General features: G+C 34.1%; 1 long non-coding RNA gene across 1 annotated transcript in view; it reads right to left on the reverse strand.

The window, feature by feature from the left end:
• Positions 1 to 5426: 5426 nt before the first annotated feature.
• LOC132425491 (uncharacterized) overlaps positions 5427 to 12688 on the reverse strand; it is a 34553-nt gene continuing 27291 nt past the window's right edge. Inside the window, exons 3-4 of the long non-coding RNA XR_009519447.1 lie at positions 6943 to 7006; positions 5427 to 5761 (exon numbers count right to left, since the gene is read on the reverse strand). This is a non-coding gene — a long non-coding RNA (uncharacterized lncRNA). The remainder of the gene's footprint in view (positions 5762 to 6942; positions 7007 to 12688) is intronic.

The raw sequence follows: 12688 nt of genomic DNA on the forward strand, positions 1-12688 counted from the left end.
ATATATTTGCAGTGAAGTTAAAAACTCCCTATCTGGGAGTACCAAAGGCTTTATATATGTATACATGAAAAATATCTCATCCACTTATTTCTTCATCCATACACACACACACGCTTACCTTTGGATAACATTTGCAGATCAACATTAATTTACAGTTAAAGCTGATGTTGTTATGGGAAGTTCACTGATGACACTATGAAATCCAATCTTTCTCCAGATTTCATGTGAGAACTTCTATTACTAGAAGACCTTTTTACCTTCTTTAAAACTCCTTGAATTTGAGGCTTAACTTTTATCAGTTAATATAGTGACCTTTCTAAGATTTCATTGACTCCCAGAAGGATACTGTCATATTTTTTACACAGTTCATATCTTTACCTAGATTATAAGTATATTTAGTGTCTTTATATGTCCAAAGTATATTTAGTGTCTTTATATGTTCAAAAGACTCATGTTAAAATAAACACTAACTTAGTCCTTCATGTACTAAATTCTAAAGTCCTTCGTGTATTAAATTCCCTATATGTAGATTGGAAGGATTTTATTTGCTGCATTTTGATACATAAAGCAACAGTATTCACCATATATCAGTTTAGTCTTTGGCATTTTCCATTTAGTATTTCTAGAAATGCTGTAATTTTATAATATAAAAAGGCAAGACTCAAGTGGAAATGTCAAAACTATTTTTATTGAAGAGATGATCAATTCCTGGTGGCATTGTTACAAACTGCCAAAAGGTTTGTTTTTTAATTCAACATATAATAGGTTCAACATATAATAGGTGACTTTCCAAATAATACATTACCCTGAAGAATAACACCTAATCACAGATATGCCAATCCCAGCAGCTGTCTTCTAAAAGTATACTAAAAAGAACAGAGAAATTGTTATTTATAGTCAAATTTCAATTTTTTAGAATTGTTATCGTGTCGACATATTACTTCTATGGTTTGCTTCACATTCTTCTAGATAAACTATTTCTAGTCTTTTCAAGTTCTGTACTCTTTTGAAGAAACTGAAAGTAAACAATATAAAATTCAAGTCATCTAACGTGGTTTTGGCATATCCATACATGCTTATCTGTGGTGAACATGGCATTTAAGGTAAGTGGATAAAATAAACTTGGTTACTTGTTTATTATTGTTTTCCATAGTTTCTGTACTGGCTTACAAATAATTAGGATTTATCTGTTTTTAGATAACTGACATTATACAATGAAGGATCCCTTGATTCTTATCCATGTAAGTTCCATATTAATGGTATATTTTTTTCATATTTTGACATTGGACAAGCACAAATGCAACTCCTTGCAAGAGACATTGTTACAATTTTGTAAAAATAAATCATGTTAGTAAAATTGAAAGGAATTTTGGCACTTTGACATGATGTATTCATTGTGTGAGCTTTCAGTATTTCCTTGATAAATGTAAAGGCTTATTAAGTGAGCTGCTGTAGGATAAAAGAGCCACAAAGTTTGTTTCATTTATACTTTTAAATTCAAATCTCCCTCAGACAATTTGTGTTTGCTCAGTCGTTTAATAACATTTATTGTGTTCCTACCACAGGCCAAGCTCTCTTTGAGGGACTAGGGATCCACAGTAAACCAAACCAAAATCACTATTCTAATGGATTTTACACTTATGTGTGTTGGGGAAGGGAGTATTAAATAGAAAAATTAGATATGTGAATAACTTGATAATGCTTCAGTTGTTGATATAAAAAAAGGCATGGTAAGGGAGATAGTGGTACCTGGGTGAGTATTGCTAATTGATAGGAGATGTAAGGAAAGGGAGGCCTCTCTGATAAGTAGAGATTTCAAGTAAGCAAATGAGCCCTGAAGAAAATCCTGTCAAAAAGCATACCAGGCACAGCTGGTACAGTAATGCAAGGGAAAGAAATAGAACCTGTTTACCATTGTCAAGGAATAGTAAGAGGACAGTGTGCCTAGGGTGCTTTACATTTTTATCACCAATGTTAGGATTTAACAATAATCTTTTCACTTACGAACATTTTAAAAATTACCAAGCATTTGCATATAGTATGTTGTTGATTGACACTATATGCCTAAAGTGATTGATAATTATTATCCCAACATTATAAAGGAGGAAAATGAAGTCCAAAGATTTTAAAGGCCCTACCTCCATTCTCACAACTGCTGAGTGATGAAGCTGGAATTATAATTCAAATCTCCTGATTCCTGGCCCATTTTTCTCCCTATTATTTCATATTTTGTATCAAAGTTAGACTAGACTGTGCCTTGATTAGTCTCTGAAATACTCAGTCCAAGACTTGAGAATCTAGAAACAAAACCTCTATTTGAAAGTGCATGCCTTGAGCAACTATAATGCCCATCTGTTGAAAGCTTTACATTTTAGAGAGGAAACTAATGCCAAGAGATATATTACTGAAGCTTATAAGACACTTGAATTTAAAATAGTTTTTCTCTAAAGAGGTAGCATATTCATTGATCTTGTATAAAAAAAGTTATCAACTGTAATTCAATAGTTAATTGACATGAAATTTTAAAATTATTTGAGCCCAAATACCCAGGATATATCAGAGTGTCTATTTAACATCCTCTGAACATAACATATGTCATCCTTCTATCAATATTTTATTCTTTTTATACCATCTACCTGGAATACATTTATATTCTCTCTATTTTGGAAAGTTTTATCTGTTGTTTGAGATATCATTCATGGTACCACTCTGCCAATCATAAGAGTCTCATGTAGCTCAGAATGTACTTAATGCTTGTGTTTACTACTCATTTTGCCACTAAGATATACTCTTTTTTATTGTTACTTAATGTTTAAATGTATCTGTCTTAACACAAATGAAAAATTTATGGATTGTTTGCATTTCCAACCTCTTTATTTTATACACACACACAAGCTTATACATATGTATGCATATATGCAGTTGTATATATGATAATCTCTTAGCAAAAATGGATGGTGTTGATGATTATGATTAAAAAAGAATGATTTCAACTAGAATAATTGATTATACAAAACTGAAGGATCTTGTAGAATCTTATAATTTTAGTGTCCATTTTAAGTTAAACTTACAAGTTTAATGTCCTGTTCAAATAAAGTGCTTACTAATCTCTCTTTGGAAATGCAGGAGGGAGTGGGTGGGAGAAAATTAAAATTATAGTGCCTGCTATATAAATGCTTTCATTTTTCTCAAATTTATTTTCAGGTACTAAAGTAACACATAAATACATTATTCTTTAAAATTTCAAGTATTAGAGGGACCTTCAAGGTGGCAGAGGAGTAAGACATGGAGATCACCGTCCTCCCCACAAATACAACAGAAATACATCTACATGTGGAACAACTCCTACAGAACACTTCCTGAACACTGGCAGAAGACCTCAGACTTCCCAAAAGGCAAGAAAATCCCCACGTACCTGGGTAGGGCAAAAGAAAACACAGAGACAAAAGAATAGGGACAGGACCTGACCAATGGGAGGGAGCTGTGAAGGGGGAAAGGTTTCCACACACTAGGAAGCCCCTTTGAGGGTGGAGACAAGGGGTGGGTGGGTGCTTCATATTCATTAGTTGAGTATTCTTACTGAGATCTTTCTACATTTACACACATACCTGTGCATCCACAGATGAATTCTTACTATTTTGGCTTGTGACAGATTAGATTGATACATAGATTATAGATAGGTTGATAGATGTAAAATGTATATATATATATAATGTTTATATAATATGAATAATATCACTTTTATATATTTTTATGCAACTTATTTTTACACACTATTTCTTGGAAATATTTTATGATTCTACATCCTGATGTACATCATTCGTTTTAAATGCTGCACAGTATTCCACAATAAGGAATACTACAGTGAGTGTATTGAGTCATTCTTTTAAAGAAGAAATTTAGGATTTTTCCAGGACTTCCTTTATGTAAGAATCAGAGAATTATTCTCCTTGAAACTATCTGCAAGGATCACTTATTTTTGAGCTAAACATTAGCAGTTCCTTTACCAGCTGGAACCTTATTCTACCTAATTATGTCTCAAGGGTTTAATAACCTGGCACACAGAGGGAATAAGTTTCATATTTATTCCAAAACAATTTTTAAAAGAAAGGAAATGTACATTATATATTCAATGTGAATCATCTCTTAAACCAAGTTTTGTTTTGTTTTGTTTTTGCTTTTCTTTTGTTTTTGTTTTTGTTCTTTTTGGAATTGGGAATGAATAACGTAATGAATAACATAACATAAACCAAGATGTTTACTAACAAAAGAAAAACTTCTAATAGCATATGTAGGGTCAAGGTGATAATTTAAAACACAATGAACTCAAAAAATGTGAAAAAAATTAGCAATCACACAGTCATGCCCTCTAATAATCAGTGAATCACAGAGAAATAATAACTCACTTTTTATTGAGGAGCTTCCTATTGATTTAAGTAACTCATCACATGGGAATTAACTAGAGACTCAGATATTCAGATAGACAAAAATGTTTTGGTTTTAAGTGTGAATTCAGAAGGCACATAACCAAGGAGGAGAAAAATTATGTTTAATATTGTCCAAGGTACTTTCCAGGAAGTAGCTCTGAATCTGCTTTGCAGGGCCAATTTTTTACAATTTAGAATAGTGAATGACAAATCTAAGACCATGGTTATCTCCTGCTGAAGTCATGGTACTGAACCAGACAGCACCACACATAAAACATGAAATGAAGAAGAAACCAACCAATAAAGCAAAGCATTCACTGAACTTTGTATTTCAAAAGACAGATGAGGGCTTCCCTGGTGGCACAGCGGTTGAGAGTTCCTGCCAGTGCAGGGGACACGGGTTCGTGCCCTGGTCCGGGAAGATCCCACATGCCGCGGAGCGGCTAGGCCCGTGAGCCATGGCCGCTGAGCCTGCGCATCCAGAGCCTGTTGCTCTGCAACGGGAGAGGTCGCAACAGTGAGAGGTCCGCGTACCGCAAAAAAAAAAAAAAATAGACAGATGAAATCAGAACGACACAAGTCCTATCTTGAGAAAATAGCACAGAAGCCTAGAATGGGGAGTGGAATTTGGCTAAGTTAAAATATAGCAGAGTAATCTTAAGAATTTCTAATTCCTAACTGAATTTTTGGCTCCAGATAGTGGTTTACAAACATAGAATTTTTCAACCAATTGAATAAAATGAAATATAAAGAATGAAATCAATTTTAAATGAAAGATAAAAGAGAGAGAAAGTGAGAGCAAGAGCGGCAGAAAGAGATTATTTAGGGGACCCAAAAACAAAGCCCTGGAGAAATTATAGACCAAATAACTTATACTCCTTCAGTATGGTGGGCAACCTATAATTTGAGAAGATTTTAAATCACAAGGGCATCTCAAATAGCCTACTTTGGTGTATAAGTTGTGCAAAATGAACACTATTTGACACACATTGGGAAAAAATAACCATTATTTATCTCAGTTAATCCTGTAACAGTACCACAACACATGTTATGGAGTCCAAGCTTGTACTGCTCGCCACAGATCGGGCCAACAAATCAAGAGATGAGTTGTCGGGGCAAGAAATAGTGGCTATATTCAGAAAGTCAGCAGACCCAGAAGATGGTGGACTAGTGTCCCAGAGAACCATCTTCCCGAAGTCAGAGTTCAGGCTTATTTCATACTAAAAGGGGAGGGGGTAAATTCTTGGTTCCAGCCAGACTCCAGAGGGGATGTGTTAATTTCTTCCTTCCTGCCGCCATTCACAGGTGGGCCTGGTCAGGATGTTTCCTGTAAGCTAAACAATGGTATTTTAGATTAAAGCTCATTATCTGTGAGGCAGGATACCCAGAGATGGGTCATTATGTATATTTTTAAGCTTATAGGCACATCCCTTTATTGATTAACTTGTTCTTCCCTATTACACACACATTTTACCTAGCATTATATAGTTGACTTGACTTTATGGGTAATAAGCCTGGTTTATGCTAGATTAAATGAATAATGGCAATGGACATTGTTCGAACACTTATTTTGTGTTAAGCAACACACTAGGTATTGTGCATAGATATACTCATTTAAGTATCACAACAGCCACACCAGGAGATATTATTAAGCCCATGTTTTAGATGAGAAAATTGTAGCATAGAGGAAAAAACAAGAGAGAAACAAGGAGAAGATAAAGAGAGCCAGAAAAAAATAATGTGGACTTATATTCAAAGATCCATGAAAACTGAAATAAATTATTTAGGCTATTTCTTCAAGGCTGATACACTCCAAGATGGTTGTCCCACTTCTAAACTGCTCATAAAATACATCACTACATAGAAATTAAATGAATTAGCTCTAGAAAGACTTTCATTTAGAGTCATTTACTTAAAAGTGAGCCAACTATTGATTTCTGGAAAGAGCTAGTAGAAATTAAATATCCAGATACAAAAGGAGTAACCAATGATTAATACCAATATTTGTCAGACATATTCATGAGGATCATTGTGCTTGGTCAAAATTTTATGTTGCTTTTTCCTGATAAGCACTTAGTGGAGTGTTTCACATTTTTCTGGAAATATATTTATGCTTAATTTAAAGGAAGATGGATCTAAACCAGAGATCTAAGAGTTTCTTAAAATGGTGGCATGTTGCAATCTGATATTTAGGTTATATGTACAACTGGATTTTGTGAAATTAAGGCTACAAAGTATTGCATTACATTTAGAAGAGGAAAACTGTTTACTTGAAATATTTCCCAAGATTCCTCCCTGACAATCATTTCCCTGGATTTCCTTTTCTTTTTACATTTTTTTTGTGAAGAAAAGATATAGCTGCACTTTCCCGAAGGAGGTCAAATTAGCCAATGACATATGCTTCATTTTTTAGTTTTTTTCCCTTTTGTGAAAAATGCAAGCATTAGTAAATATCATAAATTCTAAAGAGATGTTTAGTAATATTTTTGTCAGCAAATTATTCTATAATACATACTAGGTCTGAGACACGTTCCCCTAAGATTCTGTGCAATTTGAAGAAATCTTGAAGTATAGGAACTCTGTAATCATAAGACATTAAAAAACAAAATCAGAACTGGTGATTAGGAAAATAGGCATTTATGATTGAAACATTAGGAGAACTGGTTATTCCACTGCGGTGTAAAAATAACTCTCCTGTTTAGTGTTCACTTTCACAAGACTCCCTTCCTTCCTGTTATATCCCTTACTCTAACTTCAATAGCTTTTTCATGTGCTTTGCTTTATTTAATTCTTAAAATTCACTGCTAGAGCATTCTTACCATGGAACTGTCCAATCATCAAGGCACCTACCTATATTATTGTCCAATCATTAAGACACTTAAATTATTTTAATTTCCTGAATATTTTTTCTTTATAACCAAAGTAATTACAAACAAAAAAGAAAATAGCTTAGGAATGCATTATCACACTTGATTGAACAAACATTGCCAAATTATTTTCTACCTGCCCTACACAACTTTCCTTGTTCTTCTTTTTTTTTTCTTTTTCCCTCTAAGCAATATAATAAAAAGTATTTTATGAATCAGATAGAGTCAGGAGCTTTTTTCCTCACTATAGATATCATGTTAATTGAAACTGGGCCCACCCCATTCTGGTACATTGTCTAGTTAGTAATCATTAATGTATGTACCTCTTTTCTGGTTACATGTGACCCTTGTCATGAGTTACCCTCTAAATATTTATCCTATTCTACAATGTAGAGTAAGTTGGGATTCAAGATTTTTCCCCATTCTCTTGACTTTCATGAGTTCTATTAATCAAAGAAATACTTCTTTTAGTTTAAGCAACAAATCTCAGAGAATAATTCTTTTTTTCTTCTATGATACCTCATAAAGTGTTCTGACAGGCAGTAAATTCTCAAATAGTTACAAAATAACAGTGAGTTTCCCTGTTTCATATTCAGTCACAAGGGTACAATTTTCCATTTACCCATTTTGTTATATAGTACACATATTGGAAACTCATTTTTGTTTAATGTGATGTAAACTGGTCTCACTAGGAAGTGAGTATCTTCACTCAGACAACTCAGCAATCTCATTTGTCTGCCTAGGCAAGCTAATCTGATTGTAATCCTGTCACTTATCTTTTAATTTCTTTTGAAGCTGAAGTATATCTGAAGTGGCATTCAGCTGGGAATCACATAGGTAAAATTGATTTTTATCACATTTAAATGTTTCAGGACCTGGGCAAGTGTTTTTAGATATACAATCTTAAACCATCTTAGGTGAGAGTACAACAGATAAACTGTGGGCATAAACTCAAGTGGTAAAATATAACAAGATTCTAATAATGCAAACAGAGACAGAAGTAGAGTTCTGGGATTCTGATCCTCATTGATATTTTTTGAGAGTGAATTAGCCATAGATAATTGTCAAAAAAACAGAATATTTTATTATAGAACTAGAGAAGCTATTGCTGTTCAAACAATGCCCAGATGCCTTCTTCCTCTTGAATTGAATCCATCTACAATACCAAAAACAAATATTAGGGAAAACAACAAAAGCATCTTTCATTTCTAAACTAGATTCATGAGAAAAACTGATGAGAGCAGAAATTAATAGCCAAGCCATTTCAAATGAGGCATACAAACTGTAATTTTACTTTGATACACACTGGTTGAGCAGGAAAAACTAGAAACCATAAGAGGTAATAGTGATTTTATTTAATTCATGATCTTACACAAACTACTTGATCTGAGAAGGAGCCAAGGAGGCTTCAGTTTCAGGATAACAAATTAGATAATCTCCCAAAGTCCCTTCGTCAGGAATTGAGTGCTGAAAGCATTTACCATGATGAGGGGGACCCATGAGGAGAGGTCCAGGTAAGGATAATGGGAGAATGGCCAGCCCTGCAATTAGAAGGCAAAATTCAGAACCATGATGAAAATCATCTGGTAGTAGAAATCACAGCAGATGGCTGAACTTAGGGAGGGTGATCAATCACAGCATTGTTTGTAGTAACTAAAAATTGGAAATAACTAAATGCCCATCATTAGAGAAATAGATGAATAGAATGTGGAATACTAATGGAATAATTAACAATAGTGTATATAGTGAGACATAGAGATGCACGCACATGTACACATACACACACACAGAAAATTAGGGAGAGAGACGTCAAGAACAAAATAAAGTGAAAAATCAAGTCGCATTATCATCCCTATTTTTTTAATCTCACTCTCCAAAGTAAAATTGTTACAAATAAATATACATGTATGTAAATAGATTAGAACTGTATACACTAACTTCCTGATGGTATTGGTCTCTGGAAACATGGGCAGATATTCTTTAAAAGGAAATTGGGGCTTCCCTGGTGGCGCAGTGGTTGGGAGTCCGCCTGCCAACGCAGCGGACACGGGTTCATGCCCCGGTCCGGGAGGATCCCACATGCCGCGGAGCAGCTGGGCCCATGAGCCATGGCCGCTGAGCCTGTGCGTCTGGGGCTTGTGCTCCGCAACGGGAGAGGCCACAGCAGTGAGAGGCCTGCGTACCGCCAAAAAAACCCCAAAAAAACAAAAAAAAAAAGGAAATAGGATTATAAATATTATTCTTTGTGCTTTTCTGTATTTGTGCATTATTTAGGCAATGAAAAACAAGGAAAGAAAGAAAACACAATGAAGTAGATGATATCAAGAGAACCAGACACTTTGTATAAGGACTTCCAGAGCATTACTGTAAAGAGCAAACTGATTCATATGTGTTACTGGCGAAATCAGTTATGAGAGGAAATGTCGTCAGCCTCACTTGCTGTAGGTGATTGCATTATTCAGGACTCTTGGTTGCAAATAACAGAAACCCATGTTAAAGTTATTAAACAAGGAGGCCATTAGACTGAGGTGACTCCAATGCCTTGGTAGCCTCCATAAGCCAAACAAAAACTAAGCCAGAGTCCACTGACTAAGCCAGAGTTCACTTGAATTTGAGAAAGTGAAATTTGAGAACAACCAATCACAGCCAAGCTTTCCCAAACAAGGCAACCACTTAAGCTCCAACCAAGCAATTTTTTTTTTTTTTTTTTTTTTTGCTTTGCTTTCCTTCTGCACCTTCTCTGTATAAACCTTTCCCCAATCTCCTCCTGTCAGTGGAGCCACTCCTAACCACTTTCGGCATGGCACTGCCCCTTTGAAGTTGACATATACTCGAATAAACTGAAAATTTGAATGGGCCTCAATTTATCATTAGCACCCATTAATGCTAACTTAAACATGTGGAACATATCTTAAAAATCCAAGCACATTTTACAGGTAGGCTCAGGATAGTGCTGGATCATCGGAAATAACTTAAAACTCAGATGTCATCAGAACTCGCTCAGTTTTGCCCAAACCTACCCAAATTGGGTCTTTTATTCACCTCTGATTCAGTTAAATTGCATCTCAATGATTGTATACAATACCCATCATTCTTTCAATTTTAAATAGGCACATAGGTCCTTGACACCTATTCTGTCATTCCCCCTTCAAGGCTGAGTATAAAATTTTAAAATAGAATTTATAGTACTGTTGTTAGTATCTACCCTTAATAGTCAATTCTTAATTGACTATTATTTTCATATAATATTTGTATAACTATTTTATAAATATGATTGTTGCTAGTCATGAAATTTTAGTTCATTCCAGGATTCTATATCTTAGCCTTATTAAGAAAGAGAGAACTACTTAGTGTAGTGATTTTGAGTATCCCACATGATATATTTGTTTTTATTTAAAATCTGTGTTTGGGTTAATTCAATAATGGAGGTTAAGGAACAGCGAATTCAGTCATTTGAGGACTTTTTGTCATTCTATTTAGAGATATTCTTTTATTGACTAACAAAGTATTTTGTGCTTGGCTGAGATGAAGGATCATTTAACCACCCCAGAGAGGCATTTCAAAATTTGTATATTTCGGGCTTCCCTGGTGGCACAGTGGTTGAGAGTCCGCCTGCCGATGCAGGGGACACGGTTTCTTGCCCCAGTCCGGGAAGATCCCACATGCCGCAGAGCAGCTAGGCCCATGAGCCATGGCCGTTGAGCCTGCGTGTCCGGAGCCTGTGCTCCGCAATGGGAGAGGCCACAACAGTGAGAGGCCCACATACCGCAAAAAAAAAAAAAAAAAAAAAATTGTATATCTCATAGAATCATTAAATTCAATGTACATTATCTTTTACTTTGAGGTATTTTGATTAACATAAACTAAGAAGGTTTCAGCGGAAACAAACAAAAAAGGTAATAGTTCATCAAAAAAGTGAAAGCATAACACACTACAATGAATTTGCACTTAAAGTTTCATTCTTTACATTTTTTGAACATGCATTTATGTTTAGAAATATACCTACTTCATATCTCTTCTGTTTCTCTTAGCAGCCTCAAGGATGCCAGACATGAAGATGAGAAATCATCAAACTCACTTAGCCATTCCAATTTATTATTTGTTATTATTTTTTACTTTTTTTTTTCTTTTGTTGGGTTCACTTTTGGCTATTGAAGTTATGATTTATCCTATTCTTAGAACTGCTTAATTTCACAAAGCATTTCCAAGACCTAAAAATTAAAAATATAAGTATACATTTTCCTAGTGGGAAGGAAGAATAAATGGAAGAAAGTGTGATTGCTAGATTATTGTAGACCTGTGCATATGTAAAGATATATAGAGAAATATAGGTATAGACAGTGAAATGGAGCTCCCAGAAGGAGATGAGAACAAGAATAGGGTAGAGGGAATACTTGAAAAGATAATGGCGAAGAATTTCTAAATTTAATGAAAATATTTTAACCTGTGCATGTTGTAACCAAGATGGTCAGTGAACCTCACACATAATATATACAATAAAAATCTATACCTAGGCACATCATAGTTAAATGGCTATAAAGTGAAAATGAATAGATAATTTCATCATTGGGCAAAGACATAAAAGCACATAACATACAGAACAATAATGAGAGTTAAGACAGACATCTCATTAGAAACAGTTAAGATCAGAGGACAATGATACAGAGTTATTAAAGGCTTATAGAAAAAAAATGCCAAACAAGAATTCTATATCCAGTGAAAATATGCTTCAAAAATGAAAAGAAAATAAGGACTTTTTTTCAAACATATAGAAGCTGAATGTATGTGCTTCTAAGCAGAACTTTATTGCAAAATATGACAAAATTAGTTCTTCATGCTGAAGGAAAATGACAGAAAACAGAACTCTGGATGTTAACAAAGAAATAAAAACACCACCAAGGGTATTCATATGCATAAATAAAGCAGATTTTTAAAATTATGCTTATTTTTATAGATATATGTGTATGTATGCATTTATAAACATATGTGTGTTTATATATACATATTTGTGTGAGTGTATGTGGTTATATATATTGTGAAAATTACTATAAAATAAAATATATAAATTAAAAAAATAACAGAACTAAAGAGAGAAAAAGATAAACCACAATCCCAGCTGGATATATAATGTTCTTCATGGGAACTGATTTTTTTGAAATAGAAGAAAATTAGTATAGCATAGAAGATTTGAGTAGGATTATTAACCAACTTATTTGGTGTGGAAAGATTACTATACACAACAAAAACAAAGTTCACATTTTTTTCAAGTGCATATTGAACATTCACCAAGATTGATCATATGTTGAGCCAAAGAACAAAACTTAGTAAATTTCAAAGGAGCAAAATATACAAGGTGTATATAAAGCAATGATGAAATATTATTTCATTTTCATT

This window comes from Delphinus delphis, chromosome 5 (genome assembly GCF_949987515.2).
Source record: "Delphinus delphis chromosome 5, mDelDel1.2, whole genome shotgun sequence".
Classification (NCBI taxonomy): Eukaryota; Metazoa; Chordata; class Mammalia; order Artiodactyla; family Delphinidae; genus Delphinus; species Delphinus delphis.